Source organism: Dasypus novemcinctus, chromosome 13, assembly GCF_030445035.2.
Source record: "Dasypus novemcinctus isolate mDasNov1 chromosome 13, mDasNov1.1.hap2, whole genome shotgun sequence".
NCBI classification, from domain to species: Eukaryota; Metazoa; Chordata; class Mammalia; order Cingulata; family Dasypodidae; genus Dasypus; species Dasypus novemcinctus.
Window position 1 is genome coordinate 52,642,575 of NC_080685.1, and position 23,907 is coordinate 52,666,481.

General features: G+C 38.6%; 1 protein-coding gene across 3 annotated transcripts in view; it reads right to left on the reverse strand.

Annotated features, from left to right (window-relative positions):
* The window catches only part of RC3H1 (ring finger and CCCH-type domains 1), an 88,082-nt gene extending 66,655 nt beyond the window's left edge, over positions 1-21,427 (reverse strand). For all 3 annotated transcript variants that reach the window (XM_058310152.2, XM_004484763.4, XM_004484762.4), the window contains exon 1: positions 20,984-21,427. The gene's annotated coding sequence lies outside the window, so the exon portion shown is untranslated. The remainder of the gene's footprint in view (positions 1-20,983) is intronic.
* Positions 21,428-23,907: the final 2,480 nt, after the last annotated feature.

Sequence of the window (23,907 nt, forward strand, 5' to 3'; positions counted from 1 at the left end):
CTATTTGCAGAAAATGATCTCTTGTATACAGAAAATCCTAAGGAATTGATGAAAAACTATTAGAACTATTAAACAGGTTCAACAAGGATGCAGGATACAAGATCAATGTACAAAAATCAAATGCATTAGATGGCTCTTGCATTCAGTGCCTTGCCAGTGGGCTCTACTCTGGAATTTGTGCTCCTGAGTGTGATGGAGTTGGACTCAGATGTGACCTCTCTACACATGTCTCCTCTGTTACTTTTACTGAACCTGTGGTTAGCACTGAGGTTGGTGAATGCTCAGGAGACTTGAATCTCTGGACTGTCCATGTGCCAGCTGGGCCCTGAGCCTCAGCAGAGTTGTAACACCTACTCTCCGGCTCATTAGATTTACCCAGGTCAGCTAACAGGAAGGTGAGAATGGTCCACCACCACACCAGGGAACCGAGAGAGTCTAAAACTGCAAGTAGGAGAATTGCATTCATTAGCCATGTGGGATCTAAGCCCCCTCTCGATTTAGAGGTGGAGAGGACATTGCCATCCCAGGGTCCACAGGATAGAGGAATAAAATATGGATTAGAGTGCACTTACAGCTATTCTACCATAGATCTATTGTGACTCTAGCAATGGAAGAAATTGTATCATTGATGTGGAGACAGTGGCCACGGGAGTTGCTGAGGGCAGAGAGAGGGAAGAAGTGTGATATGGGGGCATTTTCAGGACTTGCAGCTGTCCTGAATGATACTGCAGGGACAGATGCAGGACATTATATATCTTGCCATAACCCACTGAATGGAAAGGGGGAGAGAGTAAACTGCAATGTAAACTATAATCCATGTGGTGTAGCAGTGCTCCAAATTGTAGTTATCAAATGCAATGAAGGTGCCACACTGACGAAAGAGGATGTTGATATGGGAGAAGTGAGGTATATGGGAACCTCTTATATTTTTTAATGTAACATTTTGTGTCATCTATGCATTTAAAAAAAAAGAAAACACAGTAAATATGATTTTTTTAAAAAGGGGAAAAAAATCAACTTCATTTCTATATACTTGCAATGAACAATCCAACAATAAAACTAAGAAAACAATTCCATCTGAAAAAAATCACAAAATTTAGGAATGCACTTAAAAACAATGCAAAACTTCCCTCTGAAAAAAATTTAAAAATATTTTTGCAAGAAATTAAAGATATAATAAATGAAAAAATTCCCAGCTGCCTTTTTTGAAGAAATTGACCAGGTGACCCAAAAATTCACAAGGCATTGCAAAGGACTAACCAAATGATCCTGAATAACAAAAATGATCTTGAAAAAAAAAAAAACAATGTTGGAAACATCACAGGTTCCTGACTTCGAAACTTATAATATAACCCAAAATAGAAAATAAATATCCAAGAAGATACAATGAACAACTTTATACCAATAAATTTAAATAACCTAGATGAAATTACAAATTTTGAGAAACACACAAACTACCAACATTAACTCAGAAGGAAACAGAAAATTTCAACAAACCGATTCCATGTAAAGGATTTCAGTCATCAATTCTGCACATTATGCATGACTGTTTTGTAAGCTCACAACTTCTCTAATTAAAAAAAAAAAGGAAAAAACTTCCCAAAAAAGAAAAGCCCAGAACTAGATGACTTCACTTGTTCTAACAAACATCCCAAGGAAACTTTAATCCAATTTTGCTCAAGTTCTTGAAGAAGAGCAAAGACTTCCTAACTCATTCTATGAGGCCACACGCCATCCTCACATCAAAGCCAAATAAAAATACCACAAGAAAAGAAAGCTACAGACCAGTATCTCTTATATAGATGCAAAAACTCTCAAGAAAATACTAGCACACCAAACCCAATAGCACATTAAAAGAATTATACACCATGGTCATGTGGGATTTATCCCTGGTATGCAAGGTTTGTTCAATTAATGTAATTCACCACCTTAACAGAAAGAAAGGGGAAAAATCACATGATCATCTCAATTGATGCAGAAAAGGCATTTGACAAAATACAGCACCCTTTCTTGATAGAAACACTTAGAACACTAGGAACAGGAAAGAAATGTTCCTCAACATGATAAAGGACATGTATGAAGTCCACAGCTAACATCCTACTTAATGGTGAAAGACAGAAAGCTTTCCCTTTAAGAATAGGAAGAAGACAAAGATGCTCAGTCACAGCACTGTTATTCGACATTGCACTGGAAGTTCTTGTCAGAGCAATTAGCTAAGAAAAAGGAATAAAAGTCATATTAATTGGAAAGGAACAATTAAACATTTTTTATTTGCAGATGATATGATCCTATACACAGAAAATCCCAAAAAATCCACAAAAAACTAATAACTGGGTAAAATGAGAGGGTAAAAGATCAATACCCAAAACCCAATAATGCTTCTATACACAAGCAATGAACAGTCAGAAGAAGAAATTAAGAAAAAATTCCATTCACAATATTAACACACACCCCCACACCCCCACCTCCCGCTGCTTTTTGCTGTCTGCGTCCACTCACGGTGTGATCTTCTGTACTTCTGTGTCTATTTCTCGTTTTGTCTTCTCTTGTCGTCTTTTTCCTCTAAGATTCACCAGGGCTTGATCCTGGGGACCCCTGATGTGGAGACAGGTTCTCCCTGTCAATCACACCACCTCACTTCCTGGTCTCTGCTGCACTTTACCTTGACTCTCCCCTTCCTCTCTCTTTTGTTGCATCTTCATCTTGCTGCATGACTCACTTGCGCAGGCACTGGCTCACTGCGCAGGCACTTGGCTTGCTGCACAGGCACTCAGTTCACCATGCAGGCAATGGCTCACCATGCGGGCACTGCCTCACCATGCAGGCATTCACGAAGGCGCTCGGCTCACCATGCAGGCACTGGCTCACTGCACAAGCATGCTCCTCTTCTTTTTCATCAGAAGGTACCAGGGATAGAACCCAGGTCCTCCCATATGGTAGGTGTAGGCCTTATCACTTGAGCCACATCCCTTTCCCCACAATAGTAACTAAATGAATCAAATACCTAGGAATAAATCTAACTAAGAATATCAAGGACTTGTACATAGAAAAAGTGCTAAAAGAAATTAAAGACCCAAATAAATTGGAAGGAAAGCCCATATTCCTGAACTGGAAGACTAAATATTGCTAAGATGTGAATACTGGGAAGCAGATGTGGATCAAGTGATTGGGTTCCTAGTCTACCACACGGGAGATCCAGGGTTTGATTCCTGGGGCCTCCTGGTGAAGACAAGCTGACCCAAATGGAAAGCTGGTGCAACAAGGTGACACAACAAAAAGAGACACAGAGGAGAGACAGTAACGGATGCAGCAGACCAGGAAACTGAGGTGGTGCAAGACTGAGCACCTCTCTCCCACTCTGGAAGGCCCCAGATTCGGTTCCTGGTGTCACCTAAAGAGAAAACAAGCAGACACAGAACAGAAGAATGCATAGCAAATGGAGACAGAGAACAGGAAAAAAAAGGGAGGGTAGATAAATCTTGGAAAAAAAAAAAAAAAGGTCACTACTACCCCAACCAATTTATAGATTGAATGCAATCTCAATCAAAATTCCAACAACCTTCTTTGTAGAACTGGAAAAGTCAATCATCAAATTTATATGGTAAGGGGCCCCAAATAACTAATGTTATCTTGTCAAAGAATTAAGTTGGAAGACTCACACTTCTTGATACTAAAACTTATCACAGGGAAGTGGATGCAGCTCAACTGATAGAGTGTCCGCCTTCCATACAGAGGATCCAGGGTTCGATACCCAGGGGTCTCCTGACCTGTGTGGTAAGCTGGCCCACACAAAGTGCTGCCGTGTGCAAGGGGTGCCATGCCACATAGGGGCACCCCACATGCAAGAAGTGCACCCTGCAAGGAGAGCCACCTGCGTGAAAAAAGTGCAGCCCACCCAGGAGTGGTGTCACATACACGGAGAGCTGATGCAGCAAGATGACGCAACAAAAAAGAGATGCAATTTCCCAGTGCCACCTGACAATACAAATGGACACAGAAGAACATACAGCGACTGGACAGAGACAGCAGACAACGGGGGGGAAGGGGAGAAAAATAAATAAATCTTTAAGGAAAAAAACACAAACTTATTACAAAGCCACAGTAGTCATAAGATTATAGTACAGGCACAAGGATAGAAATATAGATCAGTGGCATCAAACTGAGAGGTCAGAAATCATCCCTCACATTTATGGCCAACTGATTTTTGAGAAGTTGGCAAAGAGGACTCAAGTGGGAAAGAATAGTCTCTTCGATAGTGGTCCGTAATCTAAACCATGTAGTTTAATTAAAGCACAATTACAAAAATGTGCTATTGTCAACTGTAACAAATGTTCCCCACCAACATAAAGTGTTGGCAGTGGGGAAGTCCTGCATTTTATGTGTGCTTTCTGTAATGTCACAATTTCTCCAAAAAAAAAGAAAAAGAAAAAAAAATCCATGAGTTCACATTGATATAAATGGGGGAGAAGAGACAAATCTCCCAAACAGAAGAATTCTAAAAAATTATGCATTACTTGACTCTAAGAGCGAAAGCATAATTCCCCACTCCATAAGTATTGGCTATGCATAGTAACTTACTTCCAAAGAATACAGCATGGCATGGGGTGAAAACATAGTAACTTTACAGAGGAGAAACCTGACAAATACTAATTCAGTCAGGTGATCAAGGTCAACATCAACAGCCATAAATCATGCTGACAGAATACACCCTTGATGTGTTATAACGAAAACTGTACCTCTGGATATTCTTCCCCAAAACATACAACCTCAGCCCACTCCGAAGAAAAATATCAGACAAATTCCAACAGAGGGGTATCCATTAATATAACTGACCAACAGTTCTCATAACAATCAAGGTTTTATCAAAAAACAGGAAAATCTGAGAAACAGTCCAGAAGAGCCTACAGAGACATGACAACAAAATGTAACGGGGGGAGGGAAGCAGACTTGGCCCAGTGGTCAGGGCATCCGTCCACCACATGGGAGGTCCGTGGTTAAAAACCCCGGCCTCCCTGACCTGTGTAGAGCTGGCCCATGCGCAGTGCTAATGCACCACCACAAGGAGTGCCATGCTGTCCCCCACGCAGCAGGGGTGTCCCCTGCATAGGGGAGCCCCACGCGCAAGGAGTGTGCCCCGTAAGGAGAGCCGCCCAAGCGCCAGCAAAAGAAAGTGCAGCCTGCCCAAGAATGGTGCCGCCCACACGGAAAGCTGACACAAGATGACAGCAACAAGAAGAAACACAATTCCTGTGCTGCTGAAAACAACAGGAGCTGACAAAGACAACGCAGCAAAATAAGACACAGAGAACAGACAACGGGGGGGGGGGGGGGGGGAAGGGGGGAGGAGAGAGAAATAAACCAACAAACAAACAAATAAATAAAAATGTAACGGGGAATCCCAGATGGAATCCTGGATCAGGAAAAGGATATTAAGTAAAAACTAAGGAAATTGGAATAAAGCATGGGCTTTAGTTAATAATATATCAACACTGATTCATTAATTGTACCAAATACCATACTGAAGATGTTAATAAAAGGAGAAACTGGGTAATCTGCTCAATTTTTCTATACACCTAAAACTGCTCTAAAAAATAAAGTCTATTTGTAATGTTTTATTTGTTTATTTTCTTTTTTAGGAGGCACAGGGGATTGAACCTGGGACCTTGTGCATGGGGAAATCAACCAACTGAGCTACACCACTCCCTTCATACTGTTTTTAAAAGACATAAGGGGGAAAAAGGAAAGCATTTTTATTTTTCCTAGGACTTAAGCTAATATTAGAAATTCGAGGAAAGCAAGAGGGGAGATGAGCCATAAGGGAAACCATATTAAATCCCACTAGACTCTAGCAAATTATCATTTCCTAGCACTCTTCTTGGGTTTCCTCAGGTTTCCCTGGACCCTTCATTCTACCCTAAATATTTTAATTAAAATTAAAATTTAAAAGAAAATAAAAATAAAAAGTAATTTAAAAAATTTAAATCTATTTTACTTCTTTCCCTCCTTTGTACTTCTTTATTTTTAGTCCACCTAGGCTATATAACTCTATATTTGCTTTGTTTTGTCACATTACTAAAAATGACTCATTTTCCTCATTACTGCAAATGTTTTGGTTTTGAGTTGTTACTTTATTATTTGATAGTTGGAAAGAAAAGACAAATTTTAACTAAAAATCTTGTTTATTTCCATTGTACCAATATACCATTCCTCAATGCAATGATGGTACAAGATTCCCCAGAAAATCCCTTCACCCTTTATCCTTCAATATCTTCTCCTCTCAGAGTTCTCAGCAAGAGGATGACAACCTCTCTGTGGCCAAAATGTAAACTCTCACTTCAACATTTATTTAAGCAATGTATATGAGTTTTAAATTATCCTCTACCCCCATTACAAAACAGAAACTCACAAACAAAATACAGCTAAGGCTTCAAAATCCAAGTATTCTTATAGTCCAGCAATTTAATATTAACCAGTTTAGAAGGTGTAAGTGCAATTAAAATAAAATCTTGACTGTTCCTTTTTAAAATGAACATGTTTTTGTTATAAAATCAGAAAATACATGCACATACAAATATTTGTACTGCGCAAAGGGGAAAGGGATTCCTCAAGGATTTTTTTACTCAAATACAAAATCTAGGTTTTTGTTCGTTTATTTTAAGCAAAAAACTTATAGTATGAGCAAATAAGTCTTAATATTTTAAAGCTGATGAACACAGAAGAAAAAACCCTCAAATTTTCTTTAACTACTTTTAGAGAGTTTTGGAGACACTACTTATCAATGAGCTACACTGGCATTCCTATCTTTGAAGGTGATTATCAACGGTTCAGCTAATAAGTGAGCAATACAACAAATGGAGACTTAAAGGAATGATGAGTTCTAAAATAATAACAGAATTCACTATGGGTCAAAATATTCTAAAAATTTGAAGCACATTATCACATTTAATTCTTATAATAACCTTGCAAAGTATTGTGTTCTTGAGAAAATCAAGGCTCAGGAAACTTAAGCAATGTTCTCAAGGCCCCACAGTCAATTAATACAACTGAGATTTAAACCCACACTCCACTCCACCCCACCGCACCCTCTACTATCCACTATTTCAGACTTTCTCCTTAAGTTTCTTAAAAATTTGTAGTGATAGCCTGCAAAACAGCCACAACTCCTCCCATCTCTGCAGGTATGCCTTTCTGTAATTTGACTTTGCGGCTCTTCCCATCAAAAGATGGAGCCCATTTCCCCAGCCCTTGAATTCGGGTGGCCTTGTGACTTGCTTTGAACAGTCAAATTTTGAGTCTAGGCTTTAAGAAACCTTACATCTTTTGCTCTCATTCTCTTGGAAAGCGATACCACTATGTGAGGAAGCTTAAACTCGCCTGCTGGGAGGATGAGACCACGTAAAACAGAGAAAGGCTGTTCCACCTCAGAGAAGAACCAGTTCCAATTTGAGCTACCACATGACTGAATGCTTGAGCAGCCTCAAGGGAGATTTACAGAAGAACCACCTGCAAATCACAGCCAAATCGCTGACTCACAGACTTGTGAACAAATGAAACAGTCATCATTTTAAGCCATAAGTTTTTGGGTGTTTTGTTATCAATTATAGACGTCTGATAATTGTTTATATAATTAAGACATAAAAATTAACATTTAGGGAAGTAGATGTGGGTCAACCAGTTGGGTGCCCACCTACCGCATCCCAGTGCCTCCTAAAAGAAGACAAGTAGACACAGCCCCCACTGCAAGCAACGAGCAGGTGCCACAAGACAGTAGATACTGCAGTCTGTGGGGACCAGAAGTGGCTCAGGCCATGTGGCACTAGCCTCTCATATGGGAGGTCCTGGGTTCGGTTCCCAGTGCCTCCTGGAGAAGGCGATGAAACAATGAGCAGACACAGGAGAGAACCATGGGGGGGGGGGGGTGTGGTTAATAAAGAAATATAACTTTTTAAAAAATTAACATTTATACAATTTGAAGGGTTCTCTCAATGGAATGATAATCTTTTCATAGAGTGAATCCATCTCTTTTTTTTAAGGTCCTCAAAATATTGAAGTATCTTCATAAGTATAACATGCCTAAATTTAGTTCCTCTATCCTACAGCATTAATATCAGTAAGTAAAAGAAGCAATCAAATATACCAAAATGGTACATTTGCAAAGCATAGCATGAACAAACCTGTTCTGACAAATAAGTACCACTTGGGCTAAATTTAAATGTACCTAAATCTTTAAATTACTTTCCAAAACTTATGTTGTTTTCCATGCAAGAATTCTCCATGTCAATGTGCCAGAACATGTTGTCAGTCCTTCTGACTACAATCTAAAGACTGAACTTTCCTTACTATCATCACATTAGTCATCTTTAGCAAGTTATACTTGTTTTTACTTAATAACCTGCAACTATTTTTATATACTCCCCAAATCTTTTCCCTCTCTGCCCTAAAAAGTAACACAGTACATTACTTTAGCAAAAGACTAAGCACTGAGGTATAGTTTACCTAAAACAAACAAAAAAAAAAAGGCAAAGAAGGTTCTCCATTTTTCAAGATCTGGAAATTAACATGATGAGTTTACTAAGATACAAGATCATGGGGTAACCATTTTGAGTTTTACAGATCAAAGTGTAGTCTGAACAGAATCCCAAATGTAATCTGGTGCCAGAGAGAGATTTTTGGATACCACTCATGTTCAGTTAAGCTCTATTCACTCTTACCAACCAATTCTTGTATTTTTTTAAATTGTGGTAACATACATAACATAAAATTTCCCATTTTAGCCACTTTCAAGTGGTATTAATTTTATCACAATGTTTTGTTACAGTCACCATCATCAAAACTTACTCATCACTCCAAACAGAAACTCCATACCCAGTAAGCATTGACTCTCCCCCAACTCCTCCCAAGCCCAATAACTTCTAATCTACTTTTCTGTTTCTATTAATCTGCATATGCTAATCTTTTCATACAAGTGAAATCATACAATATTTTTCCTTTTGTGTCTGACTTATTACATTCAATATGATGTCATCAATGAACCTTACAAACATCTGTCCAATCATTTCTTATTAGTAATAGAAATTAATTTTTGTTATCCAAAATGCACCACACATAGATTTTAAATATTACAAACTTACCAACTGTGATCAAAATACTACATTTGTTAAAATAGCACAAATTCTGTTGGACTGAGCAAGGCAAGATTCTACAACAGATAAATCACCCATTAAAATATATTACAGAAAATTTTCTTTAAAGATATTATTTTTCTCCATTTTTATTTTCTAAAATTTACATTAAAAAATAATGGAGATAAAACCAAAATTTTGAAATACAGGATTACATGAACATTTGAATCTGGTGAGTTTTTATCTTATCTCAATGATGTCCATGCATTTGCAATGCTTCATTATAAACAAAAATTCCACTTAAGGCCAGGAAGGGCAACAGGAATTTCTTCCAGGATTCCCCTAAGCTCTGCTCTTGACTCAATACCTGCCCAACAAAAGCAACACTTCAACAGTGCAGCTCTGAGTAAGTGTACTGCCTTTAAGTAGTCTTCCTTAGCTGCTTTTATCTAGAACTTTGTCTTGGTGGGGGAGGGGGAGGGGCTCTAATCAAAAGCAGTGATCGCTGACTAGCCTGTCCTCCCTTCCTCCCCCCATCTTGGGGAAATGCATTTTTTTGTCCCTCTCTGGCACCAGCAAGCCAGGCCAGGGGCTGGACCCCACTGCTGTGTGCCATACAGTGTTCCACTGGACTCTGAAGTTTCCAAATAGTTGATTCAGACAGTTCCTGCCTGTTTAATATTTTGTTTGGGGGGAAGGACTGACTTCTGAAGCTTCCTACTCTACCAGTAATCTTCCAACGATGTCATTTATTTTTTTAAGAATAAAAAAGCATAAATTAATCCAAGTTCCACACTGAAACACCTTATGAAAAACAACCTGCAAAATGAAATAGTGGATGTTGCAATATTATCATGACATAGATACTATAAAATAAAATAAAAAAGAAACTTTAAAATACAGTATTTCAAGAAGAAAAAGCCACAACAGTGAAAAGTGGCTACCTCTGGATTTGGATGAGGCTTGGATGAAAGAGAAGGGAGGAAAATGGATAGCTGTTTTCAGTTACACAAATCTTTTGGGGGGGGGCATGGCTTGATTTTAACAACTTACATGTCAGACTTCACAAAAAACAAGAATGTTAAATGAAAGATTCATCAGTTCCCCAAAGAGAATTAAATATTTAATAGGGCAAATGGACTTGGCCCAGTGGTTAGGGCATCCATCTACCACATGGGAGGTCTGCGGTTCAAACCCTGGGCTTCCTTGACCCATGTGGAGCTGGCCCATGCGCAGTATTGATGCGCGCAGAGTGCCCTGCCAAGCAGGGGTGTCCCCGCTTAGGGGAGCCCCACAAACAAGAAGTGCCCCCTGTAAGGAGAGCCACCCAGCGTGAAAGAGAGTGCAGCCTGCTCAAGAATGGCACCACCCACACGGAGAGCTGACACAACAAGATGACGCAACAAAAAGAAACACAGATTCCCATGCCACTGGCAACAACAGAAGCAGACAAAGAAGACGATGCAGCAAACAGACACAGAGAACAAACAACTAGGGTGGAGGGAGGGGAGAGAAATAAATAAATCTTTTAAAATATATATATTTAATAGTATTATTTTCCCATCATAACTGAATTACAAAGAAATGGGTTAGAGGATATATGTCCTCTTCTCTGATTTCATTTAAGGAATGAAAATAATAAGTAGTACATCATTATTAATTAAATCTGTAGCTATAGCTACATTTTATTCAAAGAGTAGTCCCCAGTCACCTTTTCAACAGTGATTGTAGGGAAGCAGATATGGCTCAAGCAGTTGGGCACCCACTTACCATACTGGGGGTGGGGAAGAGAGGTCCTGGGTTGAGGTTCCAGTGCCTCCTAAAAGAAGACAAGCAAGACAGCAAGCTGACACAACAGGCTGGCACGGCAAGATGACTCAACAAGATGACGCACCGAGGAGACACAACAAGGAAACACAATGAGAGACACAACAAGTGGAGAATAGAGATGGCTCAGGCAATTGGGCGCCTCCCTCCCAATGTGGGAAGTCCTGGGTTTAGTTCCTGGTGCCTCCCAAAAAAGAAGACGAACAGGCATAGAGAGTACACAATGAACAGACATAGAGAAGAGACAGCAAGTACAAACAATGGGGGGGCGGGGAGGGTAAAAATAAATAAACCTTTAAAAAAAAAAAGATTGTAACTTATAAGTTAAACAGGTCTACTAGTGGAGATTCCAAGAGAACTAGAATAAGGAGATCTAGATTCTAATCCCAATTCTGTTATTTATTAGCTCTGACATGTGCACACTTTCGATATTCAAGTTTTAGAGAAAAATAAGAAAAAGATGACTCTAGATTTAAAGGACACAGAAGAACTGAGAGAGACAAGCCCTAATGGAAACCTAGGAAACCATACTATAATAGGAAACAATTGGAAAGGTTGGTTCTTTGAGGGGAATAAAGGACTTCAAATTATGTACAGGTTAGGGTGCTGATAACATAAGCAACAGAACAGGATAGGGAAAGCAGTGGAAATGGAAGGTTGAGGATGAACTGAGGCCATGTAGACAGATAAATTCTCGATGAGAGTGAATATAAATGGATAACTGGACCTTGGAGGAATAGCACTCTCCAACAGATCTTCCTGAGATAAAAACATTCTACAGTCACTGTCAACCTGGTTGCCACTAGCCATATGTGGCTACTGAGCCCTTGCAATGTGGCTGGTGTGACTGAGGAACTCAATTTTAAATTTTATTTCCTTTTAATTAATTAAATATCAAATAGGCACATGGTACTGAACAGCAAACATCTATATTAATGAGATACTGAGGGGAAAGAAAATAACAATGGTAATACAAAGAATTATATTTTATGACCTCCACTATCAAAAGTACACATTCAGTAAATTCTAAGTTTTCTAACATTTTATATGTAGCTTGAATATTAAGATTTTACAGAACTTTTCCAAATATTCTAAATGGATATCTTTCTCAAGTGATTTGTGTTAAATAGAATTAAAGGAAGGAACTAACATTTATCGAATAGATACTGGGTGCCAGGCACTATATACTAAAAGATTTTCATATATGCTATCTCATGTAAATTTCAAAACAATCTTTAGAGGAAGGCATAACCATTTGTTTTTATAGATGAGGAATCATATGCGTAAGTCATGAAAGCTAAGAAACTAAGTTACATCTGACTCCAAGGTCTATGGTCAAGTATACTCTGCTCAACTGTAATAACACAACATAATTAATGATATACTCAGGTGTCTAATGACGATACTGTCCCATATTAAGTGACCCCTAGCAAATATGCTTTTTTTTCCTCCTATTACCTCCCTTGATATCTATCTTACCTGAAGTGTTTCTATTCCCACCTCATCTAATTTGCAATTTCCAATCTGCTGTGGGATTAGAAACTATATAATCGAACTTTTTAGAATTAAGTACAAAGCAAAGGTGCTTCTAAACCAATGCCTTAGTGCAGATGATTAGGTTAATTTTGTGACAATTAAAGATCTTCCTGCCTACTTTTTTATTCTAAACTGGGCACTAGACAGATGAAATGCTGTTCTATAATAAAGCTAAGAATCTAATGATCAATGATCCTGTTTCCCGCTCAAGTCTTCCTCTAAACTATATTTTCAAGCTTCACCTAATTTAAACATCACCTTATGTAAAGATGTTACTTTTATGATTAAATTTATTAACTTTGTACACTAGTTTTCCAGTAAATGTTACTATCAAAAATAAGTGAGGATCAAAGATCTAAATATAAAAGGAAGCACAATAAAGCTCCTTCAAGAAAATGTAGGGAAATATCTTCAAGATCTGGTGGTAGGTGGTGGATTCTTAAACCTTACACCAAAAGCACAAACAAAAGAAAACATGGATAAATGGGACCTCCTCAAACTTAAAACATTTCTGTGATTCAAAGGACTTCATCGAGGATGAAAAGGCAGCCCATTGAGAGAAAATATTTGGAAACCACTTATCTGATAAGGGTTTGATTTCCATTCTATATAAAGAGATCATACAACTCAACAATAAAAGAGTAAGCAATTCAATTAAAAAATGGGCAAAAGATTTAAATAGACATTTCTCTAAAGAGGAAATACAAATGGCCAAAAAGCACATGAAAAAATGTTCCATATCACTAGCTACTAGGGAAATGCAAATTAAAACAACAATGAGATATCATCTAACACCACATAAAATGGCTATTATTAGAAAAACAGACAGCAATAAGTGCTGGAGAGGATGTGGAGAAACAGGAACACTCCTTCACTGTTGGTGGGAGTGTAAAATGGTACAGCCTCTGTGGCAGGCAAGTTTGGTGGTTCCTCAGGAAGCTAAATATAGAACTGCCACATGATCCAGCAATTCCTCTACTAAGGATATATCCAGAAGAACTAAAAACTATGACACAAACAGACATCTGCACACCAATGTTCAGAGCGTCATTGTTCACAATTGTCAAAAGATGGCAACAACCCAAGTGTCCATCCACCAATGAATGGATAAACAAAATGTGTATATACGTACAATGGAAATACTATGCTGCAATAAGAAGAAATGAAATTGGGACATATGTGATAACATGGATAAGTCTTGAAGACATTATACTAAGCGAAGTAAGCCGAACACAAAAGGACAAATACTGCATGATCTCATTAATATGAACTAAACACAAATAACAAACACATGGAATTAAAACCTAGAGTATAGGTTATAAGGAGATAAGAGGAGGGCTGAGAAGAACTATGGATGCTTAATGCATGTATAAGTTTTAATTAACTTGACTGAGCAGGTTTAACTCAGTGGTTGAACACCTGTTTCCCATACACAGGTCCTGGGTTCAATCCCTGGTACCTCCTAAAAAAATAAAACAACAAAAAATTAATGAGAAAATTTTAAAAAATTTAATTAATGAGGCATATATAAAAATACAGAAATATGAATATTTACAAAGAGTCAATATATATTTTCCTGAAAAATATCACTATTAAAAATACGACACTTATTGTACTGGGTTCTAAATATTTTTGCATAATTCTTTCTTTTATTAGTTTTTAATTTCAATTTGGTCTTATAACAAAATTTTTGGATTAAATAAATCTTCCCTAAAAATAAGGAAGAATTAGTATAAAATTCAAATTCTTCCCCACTTAGATCCTATATACTGATTTTTCTTTTTATAAAAGTTGTAGAAAAATCATGCAGAAAATATGCAGTTGCCACATAATTCCCCTCACATATACAAGTTTCCCTATGAGTAACATTTTGTATTAGTGTGGTACCTTTCTTACAATTTTTAAAATATTATAAAAATATCCATAATTTAGAGTTCACTGTATCTATTATACAGTCCCATGTTGTTACTTAATAAATTGTATTCTAGTAACATATATGTAACCTAAATCTTCCCCCTCCTTTAACTACACTCAAACATACAATTCAGGGGTTACTTACTTTAATGATGATGTGCTACCGTCACCACCATTCATTACCAAAACTTTTCCATCAACCCAAAGAGAAATTCTGTAACAATTAATCATTAACTCCCATTCTCTACTTCCACCCCAGCCCATGGTAACTTGTCTCTAGTTTTTGACTCAGACAACATGATGTCTTCAAGATTCATCCATGTTGTCCCATGTATCAGACCTTCATTCCTTTTCATGACTAATAATATTCCATTATATATACACACAATTTGTTTATCCATTCCTCTGTTGATGGAGACTTGAGTTGCTTCCATCCTTTGGCAATTGTGAATAATGCTGCTATGAACTATGGAGTACATACAAATACCTGTTCAGTTGCTTTCAGATCTTTTGGGGATATACCTAGAAACAGGATTGCTGGGTCATAAAGCAAGTCTATGTTTAATTTTCTGAAGAATCACCAAATTGTTTTCCATAGCAGTTGCACCACTTCATTTTCCCACTAACAATAAATTAGTGTTCCTATTTTTCCACATTCTTTCCCACAGTTATTATTTCCTGTTTTTTCAATAGTAAACATTCTAGTGGGTATGAAATATCATTGTAGTTTTGATTTGTTACGTACTGATTTTTAAACCTATTGCAAATCCTTACTAACATAAAATTTATTTTTTGCTTCTCATCAGAAATGACTTTTTATTCAAGAAAGAAAGGGGGGGATTTTTTTTTACCAAGGAAGAAAGAACATATATTTTACCTCCCCGTCAGTCAACTAAAATCAATCCAAAAAAAAAAAAAAAAAAAAAAAGCGGCAAACTAACGGCTCTGTAACAACGTCCTTGCTTTTGGAGGAGGTATAGGGTTAAGAGCAAGGTTTCTGAGTAACTCTCTTCTAGAAATTAAAAACAGGCAAATTATAACTCTAAATATGTTCAAAGATTAATTGGGTAAAAAAGTTATAAAGTTGGATTCATCAGATCAAAAATTTCAAATTTAATTCTAGCAATCATTTTTCAGTGTAACCTCAAAGAAATAAATAAGTTGGTTAATATTACAAGTTTCTTCTATTCATTAAGAAAATCTGAAAGATAAACAAGTTCTAGACAACACAGTATTAATAGCTCACATTTATATATAGAACATTAAAGTTTAGTTGATTCTCACAATCTAATGTTTTTGCTACAATCTAATTGTCCATAGCACTCTTCCTTAATCTTGGGTCAAAATAATTTCATGTTAAGATATGTAAGTAAAACTGATCCCTTTAGAATACTTCAAATGCTATTACTTAGCTCTTGGAGCTTTTCAGATAAAATGTATTACACGTTCAATTATTACTATATGCACAGAAATAATCAGTAAAGAGTAAACTGATATCGGTTTAAAACATTGCTAAAATGCTTGACAAACATCAAAAGAATATTGTTCTGGCTTACATTTGTAAGTAATGTCTAAGAAAAATATAAATGGGCCTTAAAACATTTCTCTAGGACAAAAACATGATTCCAAATGGTCAGATGAACTGTAAAAAGAAGGCACAATCCATCTCCAGGCTTCTATTTCTGTGACTTCAAATTTTACTAGACTTCCCCAAACCTGAACCAATCAGAAAAGCATTGTGAAATTCTAAGAAGTGCCTAACATTACATAAGATGTAAGCAAGAATATTATACAAGAAGTAAACAGGCACAAGTTTGACCAATAATGAATATAAATAAATACTAAAGCTAACTGTTTTGGGGACACTGGGCAACATTACTTCAGATTAGTAAACTTCACATTTTAAAACATAAAGAGTCTGTCTTAAGAAATAATGTTAGGGGGAAACGGACTTTGGCCCAGTGGTTAGGGCGTCTGTCTACCACATGGGAGGTCCGTCTACCACATGGGAGGTCCGCGGTTCAAACCCCGGGCCTCCTTGACGCGTGTGGAGCTGGTCCATGTGCAGCGCTGATGCTCGCAAAGTAGTGCCGTGCCGTGCCACACAGGGGTGTCCCCCGCGTAAGGGAGCCCCACGCGCAAGGAGTGCACCCATAAGGAGAGCCGCCCAGCGCGAAAGAAAAAAAAAGTGCAGCCTGCCCAGGAATGGTGCCGCCCACACTTCCCCAGCTGCTGACAACAGAAGCGGACAGACGCAACAAAAAGACACAGAAAACAGACAACCGGGGGAGGGGAGGGGAATTAAATAAATAAATAAATAAATCTTTAAAAAAAAAAAAAAAGAAATAATGTTAGGGAAGCGGATATGGCCCAAGAGATAGGGCGTCCCACCTACTACATGGGAGGTCCAAGGTTCAAACCCAGGGCCTCCTGACCCATGCTAAGTGCTGATGTGCACAAGAAGTGCCCTGCCATGCAGGGGTGTCCCCACGTAGGGGAGCCCCACACGCAAGGAGTGCACCCTGTAAGGAGAGCTGCCCTGCATGAAGAAAGTACAGCCTGCCCAGGAGTGGCACCACACACACACACACACACACACACACACACACACGGAGAGCTGACGCAGCAAGATGACGCAACAAAAATGAGACAAAGATTTCGGGTGCCACTGACACAAGCAGACACAAAAGAACACTCAGCAAATGGACACAGAGAGCAGACAACGAGGGGGGGGCAGGGCAAGGAAGAGAAATTTAAAAAAAAAAAGAAAAAAAAGAAAAGAAATAATGTTATACTGTAACCTCCAGGGCTAGTCCAAATCAAGCCTAAATAAACTCCAGGATTAAACAAAAGTGAAGATATTAAAGAATCCTGTTACAGTAAACAGGCTGATTCTGAAATCAACTGTGACTGATTTGATACAGTCCAATTTGAAAATTTAAATCTCACCACAACCCTGAAGAATACCTGAACTCCTAAGTATGAACAGCACCAAAGCTAAACCAGAATTCCCTGTGCAAAGCAACATCCTGCTCCAAGGTCTCCACTAAACAGGGTTCATTTACCAGTTTATTCTTCACTGTGTTTGATGCCAGACACTTTCAGAATATATACAAAGAGCAGACTGACTAGAATTCATCAAACTACATTTTAAGCCCTAAGATCTGGGGATGAAAAATGCTACAGAATTCTAAACAATCTATAGCTGAAAGAAAAAATATATATTTATAAATGAAGAATTTCAAATGTTAGCTACACAACTTTACACCACTGAATGTTTCTAATATCATTTTTTAATTTTCATAAAGTATTTCAAAACAATTTAATAACTGATAGTTTAAGTATAACAAATTTAAACCATGAAACAAATGCAGCAATATTACAAATCTATCCAGTTAAATGGAATGAGTTTACAGCATTTCGGATCTACTAAAAGTATTTCTTTTGTGATGTACATGAATAAATACTTTCTCAAATTTATAAGTGAATATTTGGCAGGATATGATATGAATAATGATAATAAAAAGAATATGAGGGTAAAGACAAGTACAGTATCACAAAATGTAGTTTACCGTCAAAACAAGCATTCTGTCAACATAGGAAGTGCTTCAAAGTTTAACCTTGAGACACGCTGGCTGTAGTAATGCATCTAATTTGTGTCACAAGACATAGGTTTGAGTAAGCTCTTTTACCTATTAATTCTATGTCCTTTTGGTAGTTACTTAGCTTCTCTTAAGCTCAGCTTCTTCATATGTAAACGAGGAAAATACCCCCAGATATTACAGCATAACTAAGAGGATTAAATAAAATAATCCTCTTGTTCACTCAACAAATATGTGTTGTCAAATTATAATTTTTTATTATGTGCAAAATCCCCTATCCAAAATCTTCAAATAAATCAAACATATATTAACTTTTAATATTACCAAGAAAAAGCAAATCTGATTCTTAAGCCATGGTCTCAAACCTTCTTAGAAGGGACATCACAAATATTACTTGAGAAAAATCTTAACTGAAATAATCAGAATACACAGAAGATATGACAATTGAAGGATCACATCTTAAAATAATTTTGACACAACATAAATAAAGGTAGACTTCTCTAAGAGATTTTTCAATATTAAACAGAAACATAGACTCAGACTCAGCTCATAAATTGTTGGGTCAGTATCCAATTTCAAACACAAAAGCTTAACACTTAAAAATCTTTATTTTCAGAAAAATCGTATTAAATATTAGGTAAATTAGTCCTTGCTACAACATGACATTTTTCCCCCATAACAAAGCACACAAAACCACTGACAATGTACAAACTCTTAAGTTACTATAATTGTTCTAACAGATAAATTTAAATATCATTATAATAGACTTTACATGGACTCTGTACTGACCTAACAAACTTGCATGAAAAAAATAAATCTCACGATGGTAGCTCAACATTGTAAATGCCCTTAACAGAACTGAAATATATCTGAATATGATTAAAAGAGGAACTGTTAGATTGTATATATAGCAGAAAAATAAAATTTCTTTTAACCCATGGAACTACACCACACAGTGAATCCTAAATTAAACCAGATTTTAATTAATAGTACAATTATAAAAATGTGCTATCATCAATTGCAACAAAGGTTCCATACCAAGACAAGGTATTGGTGGTGTGATGGTATACAGGAATCCAGTATTTTATGCATGATTGTCCTGAAAACCCACACTTCTCTAACAGAGAAAAACAAAATAAATCAGACTTGAGCACTTAAAAAAAAAAAGTGTCCTTTCAGAAACACTTATTCTCCAAAAGTTAATATTAGTAGGAGTCATGTGAAAATTGTTTTTTCCCCACCACTCAAAAAAAAAATACCCACATTATTTTACACATAAAATGAAAGTCATTCTTGATATGCATTCACCATACTTCAAAATTCTAAACAATAAAATAGTTCAGCCTCAATGTTTATTCAATTGTTAAGTCTATTTACCCTAAATTCTTGTGGAAGGCATATGCCAGGAAACTAAACTAGAACTGCTCATTAAACTTTAGACAAGCTGAAAATATTTTTGTGACAAACATGGATCAATTCAAATTCGAAATTTACTCTAAAAATAGATGACTATATCAACTGGCATCTTCTTTGCACAGGTCAACATTCCTTTTAAGAACATGATCTAAGTCCCTCAGGTGGACCACTCAATTTAAATGTTAAATAGTGGAAACAATCTTCTTTGATGCATCCAAGCAATTTTAACAGAAACTGAAATAGAAATAGCTTGAATCTTTACCACCCATCCCCCCTCACCTGGAACTGAATGCGGTAGATGCCCTGAAAAATTAAGTTTTGGAGAAATAGTAAACTATTGGAAGTTTCAATCACCACTACCATATAAAAATGGCAAATATAATGAACGCTTATCTCTCGAAAACACTAAATACTCAGAACTACGGTTGCTTCTAGTTTTTTAAAAAATTATAATAAAGTTTTGAAATCTTGAAAGATATGCATTAGAAATCAAAATTTCAAAGGAAAAGGTTGATGTTGAATAATTTTTGGACAAATTACTGAAAAGTATAATTGGAAGACTGAGACAGAGTACTAGAAATTCTACGCCCGGCGATGAACCATTTACGTTTCCTGAAGAAGGGCTTCATTAGGTCCATTTTATTAGTTAAGGTTGTTGTTTATGCTGCATATTAATAATTTTAAAAGGCTCGTATGAAGAAAATGTTTCATTCAAAAGTTACAGTTTTTCTTTCCGTGGCCAGTGAATGGCTTTGTTTCCAGGATTCTGGATGTCAACAGTTGTATTACTGCTCCAAAAGAGCCCTTGTTCCACTGACTCTCACCGGGAACGTGGCCACAAACGATGTTGAGCGAGAAGTGGTACTTAGAGGTGTTAAGAGGGCCGTTCCTTCCTACCCCAGTCCTCTCCATCCCTTATTGAAAGTCACATTTTACTTTGTATTTCTGTTGCTCCATTTAAATTTTTGTAAAAAGACACCTGCACACACAATTTCCCGACCGACAGCAGGGAGCAAGACGACTCTGAGGCTCGATCTCCAGGAGCTCCAGAGAAACGGACAACGCAAAACACTTGGCAGAGGAAGGGGAGCGCTGAAGGCGCTGGCGGAGGGCGCAGCCCAAAGGTGGAGAGAGGCGGAGGCGGCGCCTGTTTACAGACGCAGTCACCCTCCCCCACTGGCTGGGGGTCTAAAAAGCATTTCCTGTGCGCACCCAGGTACCGGCCGAGGCCCTGGGAGAGCCGGGGAGCGGCGCAGCCTTTCGGCCCCTCGCCTGCCGAAGCCTTCCTCGCCCTCCTCAAGGCCAGGGCGGCGCCCGCACCTCACCACGGCCTAGCCGGGCAGGCCCTCCCGGAGGCACGCCGAGGCCTGAGGCCTAAAGGACGCCGGCCACTGACAAGCCCCTCGGCCGCCAGTGGCGCCCCTACGGGGGCCTGGGCTGGGCGGAAGCCGCTGACCCGGAGAAGCAAAAGCTGACCAAGGGAGTCCCTTCCCCGCCCGCGACTACCTATTGTTCCGGACCGAGGCCCCCGCCGCGGCTGTCCCGCTCCCCCGCCGCCCCGCTCACCGCGCTGGTCCGAGCGACAGCTCCTCTCAGCTCCGAGTCCCCGCAGCCGTCGCCACCGCCGCGGCAGCCACCGCCGCCGCCGCTGCCACCGTAGACTCTGACGCTGCCCAAGACCGCCGGGCCACGGCCGTCGCTGCCACTGCCGCTGCCGCCTCCGGTCTCCCACCTGCTGCTGCTGAGGCTGCTCCTGCAGCAGGGGCCATCTTGTTAGTCTGCCTTCTCTTCCTCCTCCACCTCCTCCTCCTCCGCCCCGGCGCTCGTTGTCCTCGTCCCCTTCCTCTTCCTCAGGCTCCCGCCCGCCCCGGAGACTGGGGCGGAGAGGAGGGCGAGGCTCCTCCTTCCGGGGGCGGAGCAAGAGGCGGGCGGGCGCCGGGAGGAAAGCTCTGAGTCACCCGCCACCAACGCCCGGGGGGTTGGGGAGGTCGGCGACGCTGCGCACCTCGCAGCGCTCACGCCCTGAGCAGAAGAACTGGTCTCTGTCCGTACTGCCCTCCCTCCCCCAACTCGGGCCTTGGAGCCCAGCGGGCAAGGGCCCAGACGGCGAGGGTGGAATTGGAAAATTACTGATGATTTCTTCGAATCCCGCGCTACCTCCCCCCCTTGAACTTTGTCAGCTCTTGCCCCTTACGTTTGTTCCTCACGTCTTCTCCCGTTCTAGCTAGGTTCTGCACCAGCTTTGCCCAGAAGAGTTCAGCCTCCCTTAAAGGCAGCGAAATTGCCCTTTAAGGCCCGCGTACCGGGCCAAAACCTGGTCTCCCCGGGTCTATATGAACAATAGGAGCTAAACTGGGAAGGATAGAAAAAGATTCGGCCCGTAGAAGAGCTACTGCATATAAAAGCTGAAACTACTGACATTTGAAAGTTTCTTCTTATGGAAAAGTTGCCATTTTGGTTTTGGGTAATGGAAGGTTCGCGTTCACGACAAATCAAATTAGCCAAACTCTTGCTTTTGAGAAGGGAGAGAAACGAATTATTTTAATATACAGCACTAATTTTAAAATAAATCTCCGAAAATAGAAGTGGTCCCCAAATAAATACCCTTTTAATACTCCCCACTTAACACTATAGCGTTTTTTGCTTCAGGTTTTGGCCCAGAAGGCAGATTTCGCTTTTCTGTCCTTTCTTCACCGTATACATCACCGATACCAAGAAATGTATTAAATTTAGAGAAGCTTCTGCCTTTAACTTGACAAAGTCAAGTTTTTATATTAGTGTTTTTATATTAGTGTAAACGCACACCTTCCTTCAACTCTTACCAGGTAAGAGATACCCTCCTGCTACTCAGATTTCATTCTCATTTTAGAAGACCTATTGATGTCTTCCCATGGATTGGAATTTACTCCCTTTGAAGTGGACTAAATCTGGAACCCTCTCTACAGCCTACTAAATAGTAACCCCAGTCCTACAAACAGGCAAACTGCTAGCTACCACAGTGAGATTAGATTAGCGTGTGCTTTCTTTTCTCTCTTGGATAGCCTTTCACTCCTCAAACAGCCCCCTGCTAGGAAAAACAGATTAATCTGTTCCTCCTGCTTTTCTTCCTCCTCCCTTCTCACTCCTAGGGAACCTTCCACAACAGAAGGTTTAGCGGCTGTTGCTAGGCAAACATGCCAACGGCCCTGTTAAGGCAAAGCAAGTAACCCAACTTCCATTCATTACAAATAATCTAGATAATGTAACTTCTTTGAACTATTAATAGCTGGGCCACGGTTGGTAAGGCCCCTAAAGGGTTCCCTTATAATGTTTAAATTAAATTATTTTTATTAGTTCATCAATATTTCAATTAAAAAACAGCTTAAGAATGAAGGGGCTTCCCAAATTCATTTTCAAGAGATTATTCAACAAAGTTGGCAGATTTGAAGGAAAATACTTAAATGTCTGTAATAAAAACTAATCTATGAGAAGTCATTTATCACTTCTCAGCCTAGAAGTATGAAATTCAGAGGATAATTTGTCTCCTGAGACTTAGTCTACTTAGAAGAAAGACAAAATGGTTAGACAGCAAGAAAAAAGATATTCTGGACTTCATTCTGAAATTAACAACTCAGTGTAAGAGTTATTCCTGATTTTGTTAGTTTTTAAAAAAACTATTATTGTTATGTAATGGTAACATTTTGCAGGGAGTTAAGAGTTATTCAGAATTAATATAAATAAAATTAAATAAGAATTATGTTGAAATTTAAAATAAGATATAAACATTTAAACTTCTAAACTTTTAATTTGTTTTAATGCAGTGAAATTTGTATTACTACAGTGAAATGAATAGTGTTTAAGAAGCACCTTGAGCTAAGATAATATATTAAGAATGAATTGCTAAAGATTAACATCATAAATGTGCTTTATAGGCATTTGTGCTTAGAAGTCACTATTTTATAGCTTTAACACAATTTAAACAATTTAGTTTTTATTCTTATATGTATACTTTAAGCAATTTAGTTTTATTTTCCATTATTTAATTCTCCTGAGGAATGCCTAGAAATTTAGGTTCTGCCTCAGGCCCCACCGCTGATAATACTCTGAAACTTAAATGAGTCATTTCGTGTTAAATGCTTCAACAAGTGCCTGGCACATAGTAAGTTCTCAGTAAATGGCTGGTTATTGGTGTTTTTTTAAATTCCTTTTATGTTTATGTCATTATAGTCTTCAGTTTCTGATCCGTCAAAGATAAGTCATCAAATTACTTTTTTAAAGAATTATTCTTTTTAATTTATTTCTCACCCTTTCCCCCCATTGTCTGCTCTCATGTCCATTTGCTGTGTGTTCTTCTGCATCCTCTTGCATTATCCAGCAGCATTGGGAAACTGCATCTCTTTTTTGTTGTGTCATCTTGCTTGGTCAGCTCTCCATGTGTGCAGCATCACTCCTGGGCGGGCTGTGCTTTTTTCATGGGGGGCGGCTCTCCTTGCAGGGCACACTCCGTGAGC